The sequence below is a fragment of the Gordionus sp. m RMFG-2023 genome, chromosome 4 (genome assembly GCF_954871325.1).
Source record: "Gordionus sp. m RMFG-2023 chromosome 4, tfGorSpeb1-WG-v2, whole genome shotgun sequence".
In the NCBI taxonomy this organism is placed as follows: Eukaryota; Metazoa; Nematomorpha; class Gordioida; order Chordodea; family Parachordodidae; genus Gordionus; species Gordionus sp. m RMFG-2023.
In genome coordinates this window covers 13932117-13953515 of record NC_088778.1, presented here as the reverse complement: position 1 = coordinate 13953515, position 21399 = coordinate 13932117, and the positions used below count along the sequence as shown (strand labels likewise).

Below are 21399 nucleotides of genomic sequence, written 5' to 3'. Positions count from 1 at the left end.
TAAAATTTATTTTATTATATTTTGTATTTATCAGAGACCTGCAGAGGTACCATTTGTACGGCCCGGATTTTTTTTTTAAATTAGCCCGATTTTTTTAAAATATATTTTATTTGTTTTTGATTTTTACAGCTAATAATGGCGATTTCAAATATTAGGTTTTTTTATTATGATTTGTGCTTTTCTTTGGTTCTACTATAATACAACAAAACAACAAGAAATATCCTGAAATACATATTATTATGGCTGATGAAAATTTGGCGGTTAAATTTTAAAATTATTCGACAAAAATGATTTTCGCAAAAAATGTTTTATATAAAATTAATAAAAAAACATTTACTGAATCCCTATCCTAAATTTAAAGGAAGGGTTCAGTGTTAGGTCCGGGTTCAGAAAATTTTGAGAGTCTCAGACCTGCTAACTTCATATTACCTTTTAATACCAGGCCACTCCTTCAACAGGGTAGACCAATTTTTTAAACTTTCTTAAAAAATATACTAACACTCCATATCTGTCGACCTTTTTGATCTTAACCCTAACCTCATCCAAGAGGTTGGCTTTAGAAAAACTGATTCCAACATGAATAAAACCACTAAACTACTACGCCTCCCTTAATATCGTCCATACCTCGAAACCATATGTCACAACTACCATTTAAAAAAACGAATCAAAAGATATTTTGTGAATGCATATTTGTAAGCAAAATTTCAGGGCATCTTTCTACTACAAATGACTTTATTTGGCAAAACATTTTAAAATAACTTTCTTTTTTTTGGAAGTTGTTCAAACTCGATTTCATTTACGGAATCACTATCAGATCAAAATTCAAGGCGGTGCTTACAAAATTATTTTTATATTTTCTTAATGATTTTCCAATATATTATTTATAACATCTTATCATTTTAGTTCCTCACATATGCGTTTAGGAATTGATTCTTATCAAATTTGAAATTTCATAGTGGTGAATTTATTCATTCTCATAAATAAAATCGATCTCCGAAATATTTTCATCCAGGCGCTCAGCCAGCAATTTTCTATGGGAAGGGGGGGGGGGTAATTTTTTAAAATTAAAATAGTTTTTTTTTGGAACATTAAGAATTTATTAGTAGGGGAAATGTGCCATAAATGGCTATGTTTGAAGACTGGCCACCACCATTGGACCAATTTCTCTCAAAATTTATCAAAATATCTATATTTATGATATGTTACCTTATCTAAGTTAATTTATCGAATAGAGCAATCCAATAAAAATATTTTAAATAAACTGTTTTTAGTACCTTTTTCTGGAATAATCACGTTACACATTTTTTTATTTTGGTAAAAAATTACTATAGATTACTGATATTTTATATAAATATTATCCTTAGGCATTTGGCATTATTCACACAAAAGATTAGACTTTAAAGATTTATTATAAACTTAATAGACAGGTGAGTACTGTCTGGCCATGCATTGATTGGCCAAAATTTATACATTCATATTGAAATGATTCGCAAAACAATATTTGGTGCAAAATCAAGTGATGAACAAATTAAACAGGCAATTGATGATATAATTCAATAAAAGATAAACATTATTAATAGCTACTAGATTTAATATTCATAGAACAACCTTAAGAAGAGCAATGAATACAAAGAGACTTTGCAATATCCTCATATGGGATGGAGTTTAAATAGGTTAATATTCACCAAAGCTCAGGAGCACATTTTAAAAGATTAATGATTCAATAAATTACAACCCTAGCCCTTTGCCTACCACTTCTAATAATGAGTTATATAACTTAACATCATGTAACTAGTCCAATAATAATTTTACAAAATTTAAAAGTACTATAATATAATCATTAATTATCATCCTCCTCATATGGGATGGAGTTCAAATAGGTTAATATTCACCAAAGATCAGGAGCACATTTTAAAAGATTAATGATTCAATAAATTACAACCCTAGCCCTTTGCCTACCACTTTTAATAATGAGTTACATAACTTAACATCATGTAACTAGTCCAATAATAATTTTACAAAATTTAAAAGTATTATAATATAATCATTAATTATCATCCTCCTCATATGGGATGGAGTTCAAATAGGTTAATATTCACCAAAGATCAGGAGCACATTTTAAAAGATTAATGATTCAATAAATTACAACCCTAGCCCTATGCCTACCACTTCTAATAATGAGTTATATAACTTAACATCATGTAACTAGTCCAATAATAATTTTAATTCACAATCTACTCTTTCTACCATATCCAATTTTATATAGTAATAATATTATCAAAATAGACAACAGAAAAAAGAAATCAGAAAAGAAGGCCTATTCAAAGAGCAAGAAAGGTGAAGAGTGGATTAAATGCCTGCAATGTGAAGAATGGACTACTCAATGTACGAATAACAATGATTTATTTGTTTGTAATGTATAAATAAAGATACTATAATCGTTTAATTTATAAATTAATAAAATGGCTTTCATTATTGTTGTGCATTAATTATTGTCTAATTAAGTAATTAAACATCATGAATGATTAAATTATTGAAAAATCATTTTATCATGTAGATAGTTAAGATAATAATTTATAAAATCATTAAATAGATAATGATTAATTTTATATTGTTTAACAAAAAGATAAGATATTAATTTATAAACAGGGGCGGACTGGCCAGTAAGCCTAGTGGAAAAATCTCCCATGGGGCCTTGAGATTTTACAAATTTAGGGGCCTCTCCTTAGTAAATTACAAATTTGGGGGCCTCCTTAGTAAAGAAAAAAGAATTTTTTTAATTAAATTGACAATCTAAATATGTTTTAATACAATTTATTTTTAAAATATTAGAAATTGAAATAATTATCAAATATTAATTTAATTATTTCGTGGAATTATAAGCACTATAAAAAAATTTATTCTTTCATTAATTTTATATAAAGTTTGTGTTTATGTATAGAAAACACATTATTATTGAAAATGGACCGAAATGAAAATAATAAACAACACAAGCAAAACCAAACCCTATAAAAATAATCAGGCTTGTTAATCGATCCTTTTAAAAAGATCGAATCCCGATCACGATCTTTTTCTTATTTAAATTTCTGATCAATGCAAAATTAACTAATATAAAAAATAAATAAATATGGTATAAATTTATTGTAATTGAATAAAATAATATAAGTATAACAATTTGAATATATTTATTCATAATTAAATAGCCTTTAATAATAAAATTTTTTCTAAATTATCATCATGTAAACAACCACACCACGTTTTTCATTAAGTACATGTTTAGCTTTACTAAACAAGCGCTCCACAGGAGCGCTTGATGGTAAAGGTGTGTTATCAATAAATGTTTTTTTTATAATTAACATAATTATTAAAAATATTCACTGAATCATCATTAGAATAAAAAAAATTATTAATGGAAAGAGCATTTTATGACGAGTTTTTCCCAAAAAAGGTATCGATCCATGCATTCATTTGAAGGATCTGCATATGATTGACCCCGTATATTTTCTAAATGGGCAATTAACCTTTCTTTAGCAACAAATTTAGCGGCGGATTAATAAAAGGCCAATTGAGCTTAAATTTTGGGTAAATTATTGATGCCAATATATTACTGTCATCATGTAGTGAAGGAAATCTATATTTTTATTATATGCATATTGTTATGATCTTCACAAATAATAAAAATTGTATTTTTAAAAGAATTAACTTCTAAATGCCTCTTTAGGTTTGAACTTTTAATCTTTGAAGAAGATATTTTGTTTGTGCATAAAGAACAAAAGTAAATGGTAAAAGATTCTCATTCTCACTTATATCTGCTGTCACATCAATAGAAGTAGATGTATCATCTTCTAAATCTATAATGGAGGACATTATTAAAACCTAGGATTTATATTATATTATAATATAATTAATAAATAAATATAACTTGTTCTTACAAAAAATTTGGGAAATCGTTGAAATATAAAATCTGGTGGAATGGTGGTTGATAAAATATGATGTAGATAGATATTTTTTTAAAAATAATATGTTAATTTAATTTTCAAAATTTTTTGCTTTTTAAGTAAAAAAATAATTTTTAAAAGGATCGGGATCGAATATTTAAAAAAATGATCTCGATCACGATCCACAATTTAAGGTCAGGATCTTACGAGAAAATTGACAAATTTAGGATCGAATCCAGGATTGGTGATCTTTTGATTCGATCCTTTAACAATCTAAAAATAATTATATTGGTTTTAAGTATAAAATACATATGTTTATGTATGATTTATATAAAATAAGATGGAAGTTCCTTTTATATTCATTTTATTTATTTATCTTAAAAATGAAATTAACTATACTAACACAGAACTAAGTATAAGTATTAAGAAAATTTATACCCCCCCCCCCCCAACTAAAATGAACCATATTTGTTTCACAAACAGAATCCAATGTAAATGTTTAAGGATTTTTTTGGGCTAGAGAGGAATCTTTACTAAAAATATATTAATTATTAATGATCTTATCATTCAAACATAACATCAAGATTTTATCTGACATAAATCATTAAATATAAAGAAAAAATATATAGATAACCTTGATAGCTATTTTATTAAATATAAGTTCTATTTTTAAATTAAAACTATATTTTTTATGTTATCATGCATAAAAATTTATAGTAAAAAAAAAGGAAATACAAAAGTGGAGCAGAAAAATTTTATGATAAATCTTGTAAAGAACGTAAGATAGCTGGTGAAAATCCAAAACAGCAAAAGTTGTCTTTTTTCAATATAACAACTACAAACTTATCAAAAACATCTTCATTTCTTGAAACTTCTTCAGGCTCCAAAAAGGTAATAATACAACGTTGCCTGACATTGTATGCTCAGAGACTCCAGATTCTTCTTTACCTAGACCTGTTAATACTTTTAGCAAATAAAAAGAAAAATTATTTTCATTTTGTCTCACTCCTATGATTCAATATTTTAAGACCAAACCTTTTGTGGCAGATGCGAGATTTAGTCAAATGCTATCGATTTTGAGCTGTGCGCAACGATATATTATTATTGCATCAAGCTCACTATCAGCAGATCATTGCATTATCAACAGTTTACATATTTTACTTTATTTTTTAAAAATATATTTCGTTTATTAAAAAATATTCCAGAGCTTTTATTCAATTTTTATCAATATTTTATTTTTTTGTTCTATAAATATTTTGTTAAATGATATTTTTCTCACTTCCATATAAATAAAAAATAAAAATATATATAATTACAAGAAATAATATGAATTATGATATAAAATTAAATCATGGGTAGATTATATTAAATCATTTATACGGGTTGGCTTTGAATGAAATACTATATGTAATAATCACAAAAATTCATAAATTAACGAAGAATAATGCGTTCAACTCAAAGGACGCACAAATATTAAAAAGATAAAAATTATTTTAAATTTTAATATAGTGTATCGACAATATTTAGTTAGCCGTTTGTACAAATCAGCTCAAATCGAGCCGCCGTTTAACAATACTAGTTGATACATTTGATTTGATTCTAAAGATTGAGCTATTACAAATTTTTGTAGCTTACTTCTGTAAAATTATTCAATTATTTTTTTATTATTACTTGATTAAGTGGTTGGGTAAGTATTAAATCTTAATATTTAAAGGATTTTCGATGATAGGATGGGCAGGATGAAAATTAATAGTGAAATGAGTTTGAATTTTCTTTTTTTGAAAATGATTAAATGGTAATATTATGTGTAAATTTTTTTTTGTCACTATCCAAAATAGAGATGTAATAATAAAGAGAAATAAAAACATTTAACTACTTTCATAAGTAGATGTGTAGCTAGGGATTTAGGTACCCCCCCCCCCCACGCACTCCAAAGCCCAAAATACAGATAATTAAACTATTTTTCAAAACGCCTTCACTATCAAATAATCACTTATTTTTTGTAATTAGAGAAGCCTATTAGAATGGCTTGATAGCGCTTCACTTCAGAAAAAGAAGCCTTACTATGCTCGATAAATGAACCTTATTTTCTTTGCATTGAAATGTATCGAAAAATTATTTAATTATACTAATATTTTAGGCAATTTCAAAAATAATTATATAGAATTAGTTGATATCAAGAAAATTGTATAAAGAATTATATTAGAAGAACTTAAAATAATTTGGTCTAATATTGATGATAAATTTTACAAATTATATAATTGTTGACTATAAAGTCAAAGCAAATCTTGATGAATTTGATATTCGTTTCGTTTACCTTGATTTGCATCCATGTTCAACTTTTAGATATTGTAGGAGTAGAAGAAGAATATTATAGATAATTTTCTTTAACCCATTCAGTATTGTTAAAAACCTGTGAGGCAAAACTTTCTTCTAACTTTTGCCAAAATCGTGAGGCTTATAGGTTACATTTTGTTTGGCTTTTAAAAGGCTGTGTAATGCCCTTTTGGATAATTTTTTAAATCAAATAGAAAAAAAGTTCTTGATTCATTAAGAAATCCTTTCAAATCTAAAAGTATTTTTTTAGTATATGAAAATTATTGAATATCCGAATTCTTAGCCATAAAATGTCCTCTGCCTCGGAATTATATTTCTTCTATATATATTTAATAATGTACGGCATTTTTATGCATAAAATTATATTTGGAATTTATATTTGATAAATTTGAAGATTATTTGACTTTATAATTGGCAATTTTATAGTCACTAGTCTTAATAAATTTTCAAAATTTAAATGTTAAATAATAACTTCAAGATAAATTTTAATCTTAAAATGATGCCCCTCTCCCCAAAGAAGGTCCGGGTTACGCGCCAGCTCATGCGCATGTTCGGATCTTATAGTAATTACAAAAATTCTCAACAAAATGTAAAAGGGGGTATATAAAAATGAAGATTAAAAACTAATATTTAGCTTCTTTGATTTGATTAAACAATAATTATCTAATTAGGAACTAAATAAAATTTTCCCAAGTTCAAGGGTAAGTGGTACTAAATCTATATAACTACTAATAATTTATGTTAGCTTAGTCAGTTAGAATTAGAAGATTAGATTGAATTTACTGTAAAACCAAAAAAAGTGCGATCCCTATCCCCATAACCACTATATATAACCAAAAGTCATGGCCCGCATTGAGGTGTTCAAATAAAATTCTGGATATACCACTGATCATAGGTGATATTACGAGGGAATATTATCCAGCGATAAACCCTTAAACTTGTAAATTTAAGGTATGGGGAGGAGGTCTTCATAAACTATTATAAAAGAGTACTCTGACTTTAAAAAATATATGGCTGAACAGATCCCCAATGATGTTAAAATTAGCCTATTTTTGTTGGGAGAATTTCTATCTTATAATCCATAATATTGATACCCTCTTACTAACTCACGCAATATCATAACCTCCCGCCACAACAATATAATTTGGATAAATTTTACTAATTTATTTTATAAAATAACAATAATTTATTCATGTAATTTAAACTTACCTTATATAAAATCATAGGTTAAAGTTAGACCAATTAAACTTTTTACGGTGATTATAATTTTATAATATTAAAATATTCAAATTATAAAAAAAACCTTAATTCATACAATTACAAAACAAAGTAATAATACATAGATACATACATACAAAACACCATAAAAAATGTTAAGAGGCATCAAATCACATAATTTATATTTAATCCCTTATACAAAAAGGTAGATCGCGTGGTTAAAAAGGCAAATTGTTTAAATCTTAGAATGACAATATTTATATTTTCTATTATTAAATCTTGAATAAAGGTAAGGAACTCATCAAATAAATTAAACATTATAAAAACGAGAACAATGAGACGTTTCTTTATAATACCTGGAAACTTCGTTTTTTGTTTAAATTTAAGGTGTTAATTTTGTCATCACAAAAAAAATATACAATTTTTCATAGGTCAGTCATAAATTTATTAAATAATCAGTTGATTCGGAAATCAAAGAATAATTTATTTATTAATTAGTAGGATATATGTCATTTTATTTATAAAATGGAGATTTATATTTTTATAATTTTATTTTAATAAAATAAAACTCCACCCCGTCTTTCTACTCTTTTGAATTTATTTAATTTCGATTACTTTACAATCTATATTAATAATTTTTGGTTTGAATTTAGAAAATCTTGCTTTTGTAAAATTTAAAATTAATCATATTTTTTGTAAAATTTAATTTATAATGATTAATTAGATTTCTTTTTATATATTTAATTTTTAATATAAAACGGGTTCATTTTTGGCATAAATAAATGAATTCTCCTTTTTCTACAAATATTAATATTAAAAAAATAATTTTAAGATCATATTCACAATTATAATTTCTTAAATCACATAATAAAAAAAAAGTATTTGCCGTGTGATTAGATTTGTTTGCACGCCCTAATTTTTTATATTTTTTTTTACAAAAAGGAAAAACCTTACATATAATTTTACAATGTAATAAAGGAGTTATAAATAACCTCAACGGATTTAAAAAATAGTATATTTAATTGAGGATCTGTATTTGTTTAATTCTTAGCATAGCAACTAAGCCCAATAAATTCTTTTTAGAGATCTGCAAAGCTCGACCCGTCCTTTGAAAAATTTTTGCACAAGTTACCTTATTAAAATTAGACTTTGAAAGTAATTCTAATTAGTTATATTGTTGTTGCATGTTACTTTATACGATAATTTTTAGATAAAAAGTATACCACAAATTTTTTCATAATAATTTGATCTAAATTATTGAACTTTAATCAATGTTGTCAAGTAAAAATTATTCGATTGTGTTAGATTTTCGTAAAAAAATTCTCGCCCTTTGGTCCGGTTAGAGAAGAAACTAATCCTATATTGAAAAATATTAATTACTGATTTATTTTCAATTATTTATAAGAAAAAAGAGGGATCTTTTAGTAATGATTGTTTAAAATATATAAATTTGCTAATATGGTTGGCCATAATTAGATAAAATCCCGTACTTTTATAAGTTCAGATAAAACATAATAAATTTAAGAATAGAAAATCCTGCAAACTGACTTATAGGATATGGTTGGTCTACTCCTCTACCCAGGGGAGAACTGACTAACGGGAAATGAGAAATGGTTTTAAGGGGCTGCAACATAATATAGATTTTAGGAGTCGATTAAAAAAAATCAGAACACGAGTAAAATCAAGAGTGGACTTGGAGAAAGCTTTCCTATGGATATATGTAGAAATTTTTTGCTACCTATTACAATAAGTCACTTATATTATGCAAATTCAGACTCAATTTAAAGTTAAAACTTATCTGATGCTTAATCCTTTATTGAAATCTTATTAAAATTTAAAACTTTATTAAAAAAAATAGATTATATAGACTTAATAATTCTATGGATCTAGAATTGAAGGTATATTTAAATATTTCTATTTGTATTATTTAGTTTAGGAAAAGGAATTATTTGGCCTCCAATATGTGGATTTATATTTTATGGGCCAAAGTTTTTTTAAAAAGGTATTAGGGGCAAAACACTGATGGATGGCAATAGGAGTAAAAAAAAAGTTATCAATGTTTTGCATATATTTGCCATTCTTTTGTTTCGGCTTGACTAAGTGTGTTGCTATTAATATTTATGGAGAAAGTGGTAACACAGTTATAATCCCAGGAGAGATTTGTCCATAGTCCATGCAATCATCGCGAGGCCATCTGATGAAAAATTACGAGGATTTAAGTTATTAGGTACCCTATAGCTCAATTTAAGAATAGGCTGATAAATTTATTTATTGATGAATGACGATATTGGCAGCTCTGTCTTTACAATTTAACATGGTACGTTGCAATTCAGGCAACTGTCGCAGCCTAGTTTATTACCTATAGGAATTCTTAGTTGTTCATTATATAAGATGTTTCTTTTTACTATTGGATGTCCTCAAGGGGAGAGATGTAGATAAAATGTAGTAGGAGTATGAAATTAAAGGTAAAAGGATATTTTTTGTGATTTATTATATCGGGGAAAACTTTATCTGTTAAAACATTGCTTTGCCACAGGAGCCTACTCTAGACCTGCCATATTTTACAAGTCAGTTTTTTGGATTTTTAAAGATAAAATTGATAAAAAACCCGAACTACGCGGAATTAAATTTGTAGTCATAAATTATAAATTTAACGATCTTCATTTAAATAGTAATCAAATTTTTACAAGTAAAAATTAAAAAAAATTGTATAAAATTTCGATGATCTATTTTATAGCCGTTAATTTATTTGGATAATTTCATGACTCCAGGCAATGCATACTTAAATTCGCTTGACCCGAATAAATTGAATAATAAAAATAGTTTTGTTTTTCATGATATATTCTCATTAAGCTCAAAAATCATTAGCCTATAATTATAAAAACGATGTATTTTATGGCAGAGCCCATTTATAGCTAAAGGAATACATTATGAATAATAAAATTGTTCATAAGGCTTACTTAACCCATTATTTTGATGTAATTAAATCATTATTTCTGAAAAATAATATCAAGATATTTTTTTTATATGCTTCGATTTTGCTTATCAGATGAGAAAATGAAGATTTTGCTCTTCATATCTTCATATCTTCTATTACTGCTAATTAGTTACCATTACTTGATTCAAGTTTTTTAATCATTTTATCCAAATGGCCACATACAGTAGACATGGCGAGCAAGATATGCTTCACCGAATTCATATTATAATACATTTTTAAAATTGGCGGATAATATTGTATAAAACATATTCAAGTACTAAAAAATTGCAGGAACAAATGATAATCATATCGTATGTACGCTCTTTACAAGATTTGTCCCTATAACATACATATCTATTGAGCTTATTTACATTATTCGTTAATCTGTTGAATATATTTGTATCACATCATAGTTATAGATTCACTGAACTTTTTAAACTGATATTAGGAATATATTTAGTTCACAATCAGAGTTAATTTTTCTACTTTGAAAAAATAGGGGAAAATAAAATATCAGAAATTTGATAAAATATGGATAAAATTTACAGCTAATTATATAATATACAAAAATAAATTAAAATTTTTTTTCGGGATTTTAGGATTTTAAACACTTAGCAGGACATTTGCAGGACATCTAGCGTTTTTTTTTGTGGGACATAAATTCATTTAGCGAGACGGCGAAACCTGAAGAGAGGCGTACGGCCGATCTAGCCTGATTTAGTAAGATATCATTAAGGGAAAGCTGGATATTAACGAGTTGTTTAATAGTCGAGATGAAATGAAAGATGAGGGTGACAGAGTTTGAAGGAATAATAGGTCAATGCCACCCATTTATTGATGAAAGATTTAATAAAAATAAAAGTCTTATTTGTGATATAACAGACATGCAATATTTTTACAATAATTTCTGGCATATCTATCGAGAGTATCAAAGAATCGCTAGATATAATAGTCCAATCATCATCGTGAATCATGCAACAAGAATTAATTTCGTTCCCTGTAATATATTAAAATAAACATTATATAAATTAAATATCCAAAGAAAATATGGAATTGGAAGAAGTTTCGGATAACAATGAATCTTGTTGTAATAAATGCAAAAATTGTCCTAATTTGTTTGTATGCCCTATGTATAAAAATTGTGAGATTAAAAATAATTAAAAATATTTTCGTGCTACTATTGGACAGGATACATAAGAAGCTTTTCTACTTTATGAAGATGGAACTTAAATTATTGGACCAATTCAATTTGATAATATATTCGTTTATTTAATCATCCGTCTTTATATTTTCTGTGTAATTATAAATAAAATAAAAGATATAATCATTTACTCTTTATTGAATAGTAGTTGCAATATTTTGACACTATATTTACAATATTTTATTGAACTGAAAGCCAACAAGGCGTTTTTCTGAAAATAATAAATTCGAAAACTAATGTAATTATTATATTTTTCCTTTGTTTCTTGGTAGATTTTATTTGTATAATTTTTTTTCACGATTTTTGCAATATTCAGTAAAGAAAATATATGCACTAAATTGTTTAAATGAATTAGGTGTCTTGCTATTAACGGCGATACACTTATATATTTATAAAGACTCAAATATATTAAATAGATAGATAGATAAATATATGAAACAATAAAATAACTGATATACAAATATTTGTGTAATGTAGTGAGTAGTGAAATGATATCCTTAAATTTTTTTATTATATATAAAATAACTGATGGTATTGGGTAGTGAATTGATGATATCCTTAAATTTTAATAGATCAATTTACATATCTTGCATATTATTGATTAAACATTTATGATGTACTGCTTTTAAGCTTTACAAATAGGTTATATATATTTTTAAATAATTCACTATCTAAAATTTAACTCAATTGATATTTGTTATCAAATCATTAAATTTGTGTCAATTATTCTTCTTGTATTTTAAATTCAGTATTTTGGTATTAAATCATAATATTTGTGTGAATTATTTTTGTGTTTTAAATTCAATAAATTTGTTATTAAGTCAATAGGGTATAAAAAATAATTAATAATAAAATTTTTAAAGTTCCAATGTGCTCTTGTTTGTGTTCAAACTTACCCTGCCTTATTCCAACGTGTTGTGTTCCACGTTTTTGGTAATACTAATATTCAAATACTAAAAAATGATATTTTTTTATCATTTGTATTATATGGAGGAGATTTTAGACTACCGTTAGAGGTACCATTTTTCAAATGAGTCAATGTTCCAAGTTGTATAGATTTCTGATAAAATTCTTTCCATTTAGGCCCGATCTCCCCTACCCATATATACAAAAATAATCGTGAATTGACTTAGATGGTGTGGGCATATGATGAGCAGGCTGAAAAGCTATATTGGAAACAAGGTGAAGAGTGAAAGGCTAAAACGCCAATGGGCGCATAAAGTAAAAGCCAACATCGCCAAATATAAGACTGATTGTGTGAAAAATAGAAAGATAGTGAAAGAGTTTACCACCCAAAAAGGTAAAAGTCAAAATAGGAAAAAAGGTGATTTTATATGGGTAATATGTAACAATACTATATAGGTGTAATTATCCAATAAAATAATATGTGTGATATCGTGTATAATACAAATCTCTTCCCCTCTATTAGTTGCAATATAAATTTCAACCGATCGTTTTGGTAAGTTTTTTTATAAATTATATCATAAAGGTCATTTAAAAGTGTTAATTTCTAATAGTATGGGGGAGATCAGGGCTAGTCGGCTCAAGGGGCTTGTCGGTTCAGCTGATTTTATTTAAAACCCAGACATGTTTAGAAATTAAAATTTAATTATGTAATAACAATGTATAATATGTATATTTGAGGCTAAAAATATTTTATACCTCTCAACTATTTAAAAATTTTTATGACAAAATGTGCTTTTAGATAAAAATCAAAATGATTTGACATCACAATACTAGGTGGCATTAAAATATGAAGAGTTTAAAAATAATAAAATTGACATTATATGAAATTTAAAACCCTCTTTTCGCATTTTAGAAAGTTTATATCATGTTTATATATATTTTTAAAAGGTATTAATTATATTAGTAAATAGGGGCTAGTAGAATCAGGGCTAGTCGGATCAATCAAATTATGCTTACAAATATGATACATTATAATATATTTACATAAATATAAAAAAGTATCTATTTGCCGCTATTAATTTAAATTACTTCTACATGATAATACAATAGAATTAGGAAAAAATAAAAAAAAATTATTAAACATTTCACACATTTTTTATATTCAAATGATGTCATATTTCGTCATTTTTATATGAATTATTTTTATGTAAATGATATATTTGTATTAATAAAACATTGTCCATAAAAATAATGGAATAATAAGATTAATTATCTTATGGGAGACTTAATAAAATAATTGAATCTACAAAATCCGGGTTTGGGGTTTGTTGGCGCAAAAATTCACTTTTACTAGAATCAATGTTAAAAGTATAAAATAATATAAAAATTTATTAATGTATAAGGTTAGGTAGATGTTTGGGCTATTTTATGGTATTTTGTAAATTCAAATACAACAAATATTTCGGACCTATGAGATTTTAACAAAAATTGCGCCGACTAGCCCTGATCTCCCCTAATAGTTAATAATATTCTGGAGACCCTGCCATGAGTGTTTGTTTGGTACCTTCTATAGTTATACTACAAATTTTAGGCCGGATTGTAAATTTCTAATCTAATCCGGCACGACTTGGCCCGGACATTTAAAAAATTAAAATACGACCCGGGGTTTTCTATTTGATAAATAAAAAATAATAGTTGTATTTATGGTAGTAGATAATGAATGTTTAATTGAAAGGATATCATGTCATTTTTTGTCATGATCGGTTAAATTTTTGTCGCCCGATCCCTACCTGAATTTTCAATGTTTTCGGCTATTTTTACTCGAAAGGGAACTAAGGGCCAGGCCTCAAGGCTGTATAAAATTAATTATTTATTAATCTAAATTATTTTATTTTATATTTATTATATTATCTGAAAATTTCATATCAGATACGAGTTATGAATATATAATCAAATTCAAATCAATGAGGATTTTTTATAAGTTACAAAAAAATTAAAGCACAGACACGATATAAAAACGTTTCTTAGTTAAAAGTCTAGTCACCAATAAAAAAAAGAGGATAATATTGTTTTCAAATCAATAACAATAAGATATTTAATAAAATTTTGAAAAAAATCAATAAAAAAAATGTCAACTTATAAACATTGATATAATTATATTTTATTATATAATGAATTTAAAGTTTGGTGCTTTAAAAAAATATTTTTATATTTATTTTTCATTTTATTTAATTTATATTGTCAATTGAATTGAGATATCTGGAAATATTGTAGTAGGGTTAAAAATATAATATTTCTCACAGTAATATAATACCGAAAAATCTTTATCCATATATTTAAAAAAATATATTCCCATTCATTTAGTTATTTATTATAAAATGTTAAATATATATTAATATTATTTATTACAAATAAGTGTACCCACAATACTATTTGCATAGGTAATTTACACCTGCATAATTTATTAATTTAAATGCCATATCAATTCAAGAAAATTTTTTTCAAGGTCTATATTATAAGCTTAAAAATTGTTATGAATTAAAAAATTTTTTTATGCTCATTAATTATTAAATAAATGTTTTAAACTTTTCAAATGGTTAATTAACTAAGTGTCTAAATAATTTTGGCGGTGATAGAATATAAAAATAGCGAGAGAGAATAAAATATTCACCATGTCAGTAAATTATCTATTTTAAGACATACAGGCAGGACCTGTATGACCCGCAGGACGGGCAATTTCTAAAAAAAAATTTCCCGAACCCGCCTGTAATTACGACTTTTTAAAAACGTATAATGCATATTTATGATTATTTTCTTCACAAAAAATCCTTAATGATCACAGCAGGCGCGTACGCAGCGGGGGGGGGGGACAGGGGGACAACCCCCCCCCCCCCCAAAGCCAAAAAATGCAGATGCCGGATTATATTTTTCAAAAATATTATTGTTAATATTAATTTATATTTGTTAATATTTATTCTTATCTCATATATACATATATATAATATATATATATATGTATATATATATATGTATATATATTTTATTTATCACATTCATCTACTAAGTTATTTTATCAATCAATTTCGATTTCAAGTTTTCCTTGGCGTAATTTACCTATTATTTTCAAATTTTAGTGGCGTAATATTTATCTAAATTTCTAATAAAATAATAATTATCTCTGAAACTCCTTGTCCAACAGGGAGAAAAAAATTGCAAGCTTGTCCAACGAGATCGAGTCTCCGCCACAGTAACATCTATTTTGGAGTTAGAAGAGCTGATTATTAATGCTATTACTGAAATATCACAATGGCTTGAAAGAAATATTTCCTCAGAAGAAAGAAAATTATTGGATTCAATACTTATTCCAAATTTTTTTTCTCATTAGAATGTATTATTTAATTATACAACTATTTTATGTAATACTTTTAAAAACATAACATTGACTTGATTAAGAAGATGAGAATAGCGGAGAGCATTTTATTAGAACTCAAGGAAATAGAGCTAGTGTTGTTGAAGAATTTCAAATTTTATATGTTATTGTTGAGTCAAAAGCAGAGCTATACGTGTTAAATATTTGTCCCCCTCGACTTGCAGCAAGCAAGCTCATCATCAAAACATTAATATAGGATCAGTAGAAGAGTATTATAAAACAAATGTCCCCTCTCCCAACCTTTTTCATATGGTGATAGAAAAAAAATATAAATATTTGTTATATTTTTATCATGAAGATGTTAAAATATCTTATGATGCCTTATTAGCTGAATAACTATGATTAAAAGATTAACTATGGTTGATACAGTCCCAAAAAATGCTATGGATGCTTTTTATTTCAAACACATTTTAGATTATACTCCCAATTATTAAAATGGTTATATATATATTAGCAGCTCTTTAGTAAACTAATGAGAGAACATTCACTTTTTTAAGAAGAATAACAGAGCCTTGCAGAGGTACCATTTGCAGGACCAGGCCCAGATTTTATTTTAAAATTTTTTCCGGCCCGGCCCGGTTGGCTTAGCCCGAATTTTTTTAAATAAATTATATTTATTTTTGATATTTATAGCTAATAATGGCGATTTCAAATATTTGGTTTTAAAATATACAACTCGGCTCGGATATTTTTTCTTAAAAATTTTCAGGCCCAGCCCGGGTGTTTTTTAAAAAAAAATTACGAGCCCGGCCCGGGTATATTTAAAAAAATTAAAATACGGTCCGGCTCAGGGGCCGGGCCTGCAAGTCTGTGAAAAACATACCTATGAAATACAACATCTGAAAGTAGATTGAATGATTTGGATCTTTTGAATATTCATAGACATTTAACGCCAAGCAAGGATTGATAATTGAAAAATTAGCTCAAAACATACAAAATACAATTATTCCTAAGAAACTTTTTGTGTATTAATTTATATTTACAACATTTAAATTTTTTATACTTTATATATTTTAAAAGCTCAAAAAATTCAAATTTCAATTTTGGGTCATTTAGGTGATTCATATCGTGGGTTATATTCACTTTATATTTTATGATTCACATTTAAATGCCGGTTTATATATATAATTTTTTTAATTCACATTAGTTTAAAATTGTGTATTAGAAAAGTTATTAATCCTAATAAATTTATGCTTAGTATTTTTAATTAAAAATATTAATTTATTATAAAAACTTCTCCCCCCCCCCCAGACCAAATTCCTGCGTACGCGCCTGGATCACAAGCAAGACTTGGAAATAGCTAAAATTTTAAAATTTTTCATTAACATGGTTAATAATCTTTTTAAAAATCCGAGACTAGGCCGATTTCTAGTAGCCTAGGTCTTGGAAAGCCAGAAACATGCTATAATATTTTATATGGGAAAAAAAACTCGGAAATAATCAATTTTTTACAAGGCTTCGAAGTTCCAATCTTTTAATGCAATTTAGGAATTTTTCAAAGTTTATTGTAAAAAGGGTGGCAAACACGATAATTATAAACACGTGGAGGCATTTTCCCAAATGGTAAATTTATCAATATTTATTTAATTTGATCAAATGACCAGGCTAGGACCGAATTTAGTTTTCGCCCTGCCCGTCCAAATTTATACCCAGTCCGGTTCCAATTTTTTTTAATAAGGTTGCCCGGCCCAGTTTTTTATAATCCGAAATTATATCTTATGGAGAAATAACACTAATTACGATGAGGATTTAGATTTATATAATCATTAAAATTATATGCAAAATAAAAAATGTTATTTTAAAAAAATTAGGCTTTTGGAATAATTTTTTATACCTACAAAGTGCGCTGCTGGGGGCATTCTAATTTTTGTCTGTCCAGCCGGTTCATTAATTTTTTGCCCAAATAAAAAAATCAGACGTTAACCGGAGCCGAGCCGGGCATTGCAAATCTCTAATTCGTATTAAAACCTATAAATTTAAAAAAAAATAACCCACTCTCAAAATTTATAGATTTTCATTTTAAATATATATTTTCCCCAAAAATACATTTTTATATTAACAGATATTTAATCACTATTCTTTTTTAAATTAAAAAATTAATTTTATTATATTTAAAAAACTGTTTCTGAAAATTATTTTTAAAAAAGATTATATAATAATTATTAATTGCCTTTTAGCAATGCAGTTTATAAAGTATTTAGTCATACCCATCTCAGTAGGGTCTTTCCTCTAAAGAGCTTTTTCCAAAATCATTGCTTCACGTATCAAGGAATCTCTTTCCTTATTTCTTTCGCCACTCCAATTAGAATTTGACGTTCCTGGTGGTGTAGAAATTTAATTCTGATTTTCATATTGATTTAGTTATCATAAAATAAACTTTAATTTAAGATAAAGTTTAAATATAAGATTTGCAATCTAATTTTTGGATAATTTAATTTCAAAAACTTCATACATTACATTTCAGATATTAATAAATTATGTTTGTTAGTATTTAGAAAACCTGAAAATTAAAAAAAAGAAGATAGGTTTCTTTGATATTTAACTTATGATTGAGTTTAGAATTGAAAAATAACCGCAAAGAAGGCATATATTGTCTCTTCATTTTTGTTTTCAACATAAATTTAAGTGAAAAACATTATCCCAAATAATATAATTTGAACAATTGCCTACTCATACCCGGCCCATGACTAAATACTACATTGCTAGTGATATCTATTGGGAAATGTTCATTCTTGTTATATGTGGCTATAATTACGTGTAACATTATCACAAAAAATATTTTAAATTATTGTGATTTGACCAATAACCGACTCATAACCCATCCAATGATTAAATACTGGATTGTTGGCGTCATCCAGAACTAACCAATGACTTTCAATAAGGTGGGAAGGGGGTGATGCAAGTTCGTCGTCATTGAAATAGAAGGGGGTAATTTTGTTTTCTTTTTGCTCATTTCAATTTGGATATTTTTATATTTTGAATTTTAGATGTTGATGGAAATTGGGGGGTAGGAGGTAGATGGGGGCAGGGGTTAATATAGCAATGACTTAGGGGGGGGGAGTGTATACGTCTCTTGACATATTGGCGCAAACAGACAAATGATGAACATTTTTGAAGTGTTTGTAATATTTTATAATAATCAATGAATTATATTAATTTAAATATTTTTGATTTTTAAAGAAAATTATGTAAAATTTTTTTTTTGAGTTTGAAAATTAAAAATGGGTTGAATAGTGACCACCCTTTATTGATGTCGGGATCTTTTAATTTGAATTTAAAAAAATTATTTTTATAGATCCTTAATAAATGAATCGTCCCTTTTGTTCTTCATTTGATATATATCTAATTTCGGCCATGGCTTGTAATTTTATTATAATAAGTTATGATCTTTTATCATATTCATATATTTTGTATATTATATTAATTATATCTCCTTCTCTAGCATTTAGAATATCATTTCAATATTTTTTGAGAATTATCATTAGATTTATGTGTTTTCTTTATATTTTTTTTGTAAAAAAGGCCCTTTCTGTTAAAATGAAAGTCAAATGTTGATTAATTGATATTTTATTCTATTATTTTATAATTCATTATTAAAATATATATGAATTGGCTTTTAAATAATAAAGGGATCTATAGATTCGTAATAATATCCATTTAAAAAAATAAATATTTGTCCTACAGGGGATCAGCCCAAAATAATATACTTTGTACTTTTGAAATTGAAATCATGAAAATTTTTTTGAGATGATATTAATTATGTTAAATAACACTAACTCTCAGAGACTTGGAGAAGATTATTTTCACGAGAAAAAGTAAAGAAAAACTGTTACTATCCAAGAATTTAATCCAAGGGAAGTGGTTTTTAATAACCTTGTTATCAAATAAAACCCTAATAATGTTGTTCCAAATAAAATTGAAAATTTAATATAAAGAGAGATAAATTGCTAATTATTTAGTTGGCATATATATAGCACACACGACATCAACTAATCTTAGGAATCAAATAAATAATTTAGTCATAGACGCTCTCTATAAAAAAATAAATGATTCCATGGTGGGAATAAGTAAGAGCCAAGTTTGATATAGGAATAAAATTTGTAGTCGTAATATTAAAAAAATATTAAGATTTATGAAATTTTTAGGAGATTCTTGAGGGATTTATAGGATTTACTACATTAGAATTTAGGGCATTATTGTTTTTGCTTGAACCGAAACCAGATGAGATAATGTGAAACCGGAGAGCTCTCACTTTATTTTAACAATCTTGACCTTGCAGGAGGATTGTCAGCTAGAATAATGGAATCAAAAGACAACAATTTAGGAACACGAGTTTATGTGGAACCGAATAACTCTGATGAAATAACAATAGACTGAGAATAAAGAATTCATTAAATACTTTGTGGAAATGAAGGAGCTAACTCTGATAATGAAAGGAGCTATAAAAGGAGAATAAAGTTAAAAATATAAGGATGTACTTCTAAAATAGTAGGAAAAATTTTTTTTAAAATATTAATCACTTATTTTTCCTATAAAATTTACATATTTAAAAAAGATTTTGTTTATGGTAACTCATTTTTTTAAAGAAATTAAATAGTGTAAGAAAAAATATTAAAATTATTTACTTTTAAAATTTATAATCAAAATGTCATCATAGTAATGTTATGATTATAATTGGTATAGACTGGTCAAAGTTTAGCATTAGGCTTTTATTTGCTCTAATTCATGATCTTATATTTTATAACACATGATGAAAGTAAACAGAAAATAAATTTAAAGGATATGATTACTTTTGGAATTCTTGTTTATGTCATTATGAAAATCAATTTTAAAATTCAAACAAAAGATTAGCCCCACTTAAAAGACATTTAGCATTAAAAATTTTGTTAAATTGGGCCATTTCTGTCTGATGTATTTTCATAATATTTTTTTTATATGAACTCATAAATAAATTGTTTTAATTAATTTTTTTAAAAATGATTAATAAATATTTCTTTTCATTTTAAGATTAAATTAATAGGCAAAAGCATTCGCCATTTTCACAAACAAATTATCGAAGAAACATCTCAATTAAAATTGCTCAAAATATCAGAGAAAAAGATTCCCATTTATAAAATTCTGAATGAGGATGGTAGAGTCTCTCCATCTGCTCATGATAAAAAGGTTACAAAAATATACATGCATAATAATAATTTTTATAGTTAGATAAAAATACACTAATTAAAATGTACCAAGATATGATTAAATTGAATATAATGGATAAAATTCTTTACGATAGTCAAAGGCAAGGTAGAATATCATTTTACATGACAAATAATGGTGAGGAAGCTTGTCAAATTGGTAGTGCAGCTGCATTTGATCAACATGATATGATATATGCTCAATATAGAGA

At 26.2% G+C, this 21399-nt stretch overlaps 1 long non-coding RNA gene across 1 annotated transcript; it reads left to right on the top strand.

Moving 5' to 3' along the window:
* Positions 1 to 20714: 20714 nt before the first annotated feature.
* On the top strand, positions 20715 to 21399 carry LOC135928514 (uncharacterized). Its single transcript, XR_010572364.1, has 3 exons — positions 20715 to 20763; positions 21015 to 21170; positions 21209 to 21399. It is a non-coding gene; the product is annotated as an uncharacterized LOC135928514 (long non-coding RNA).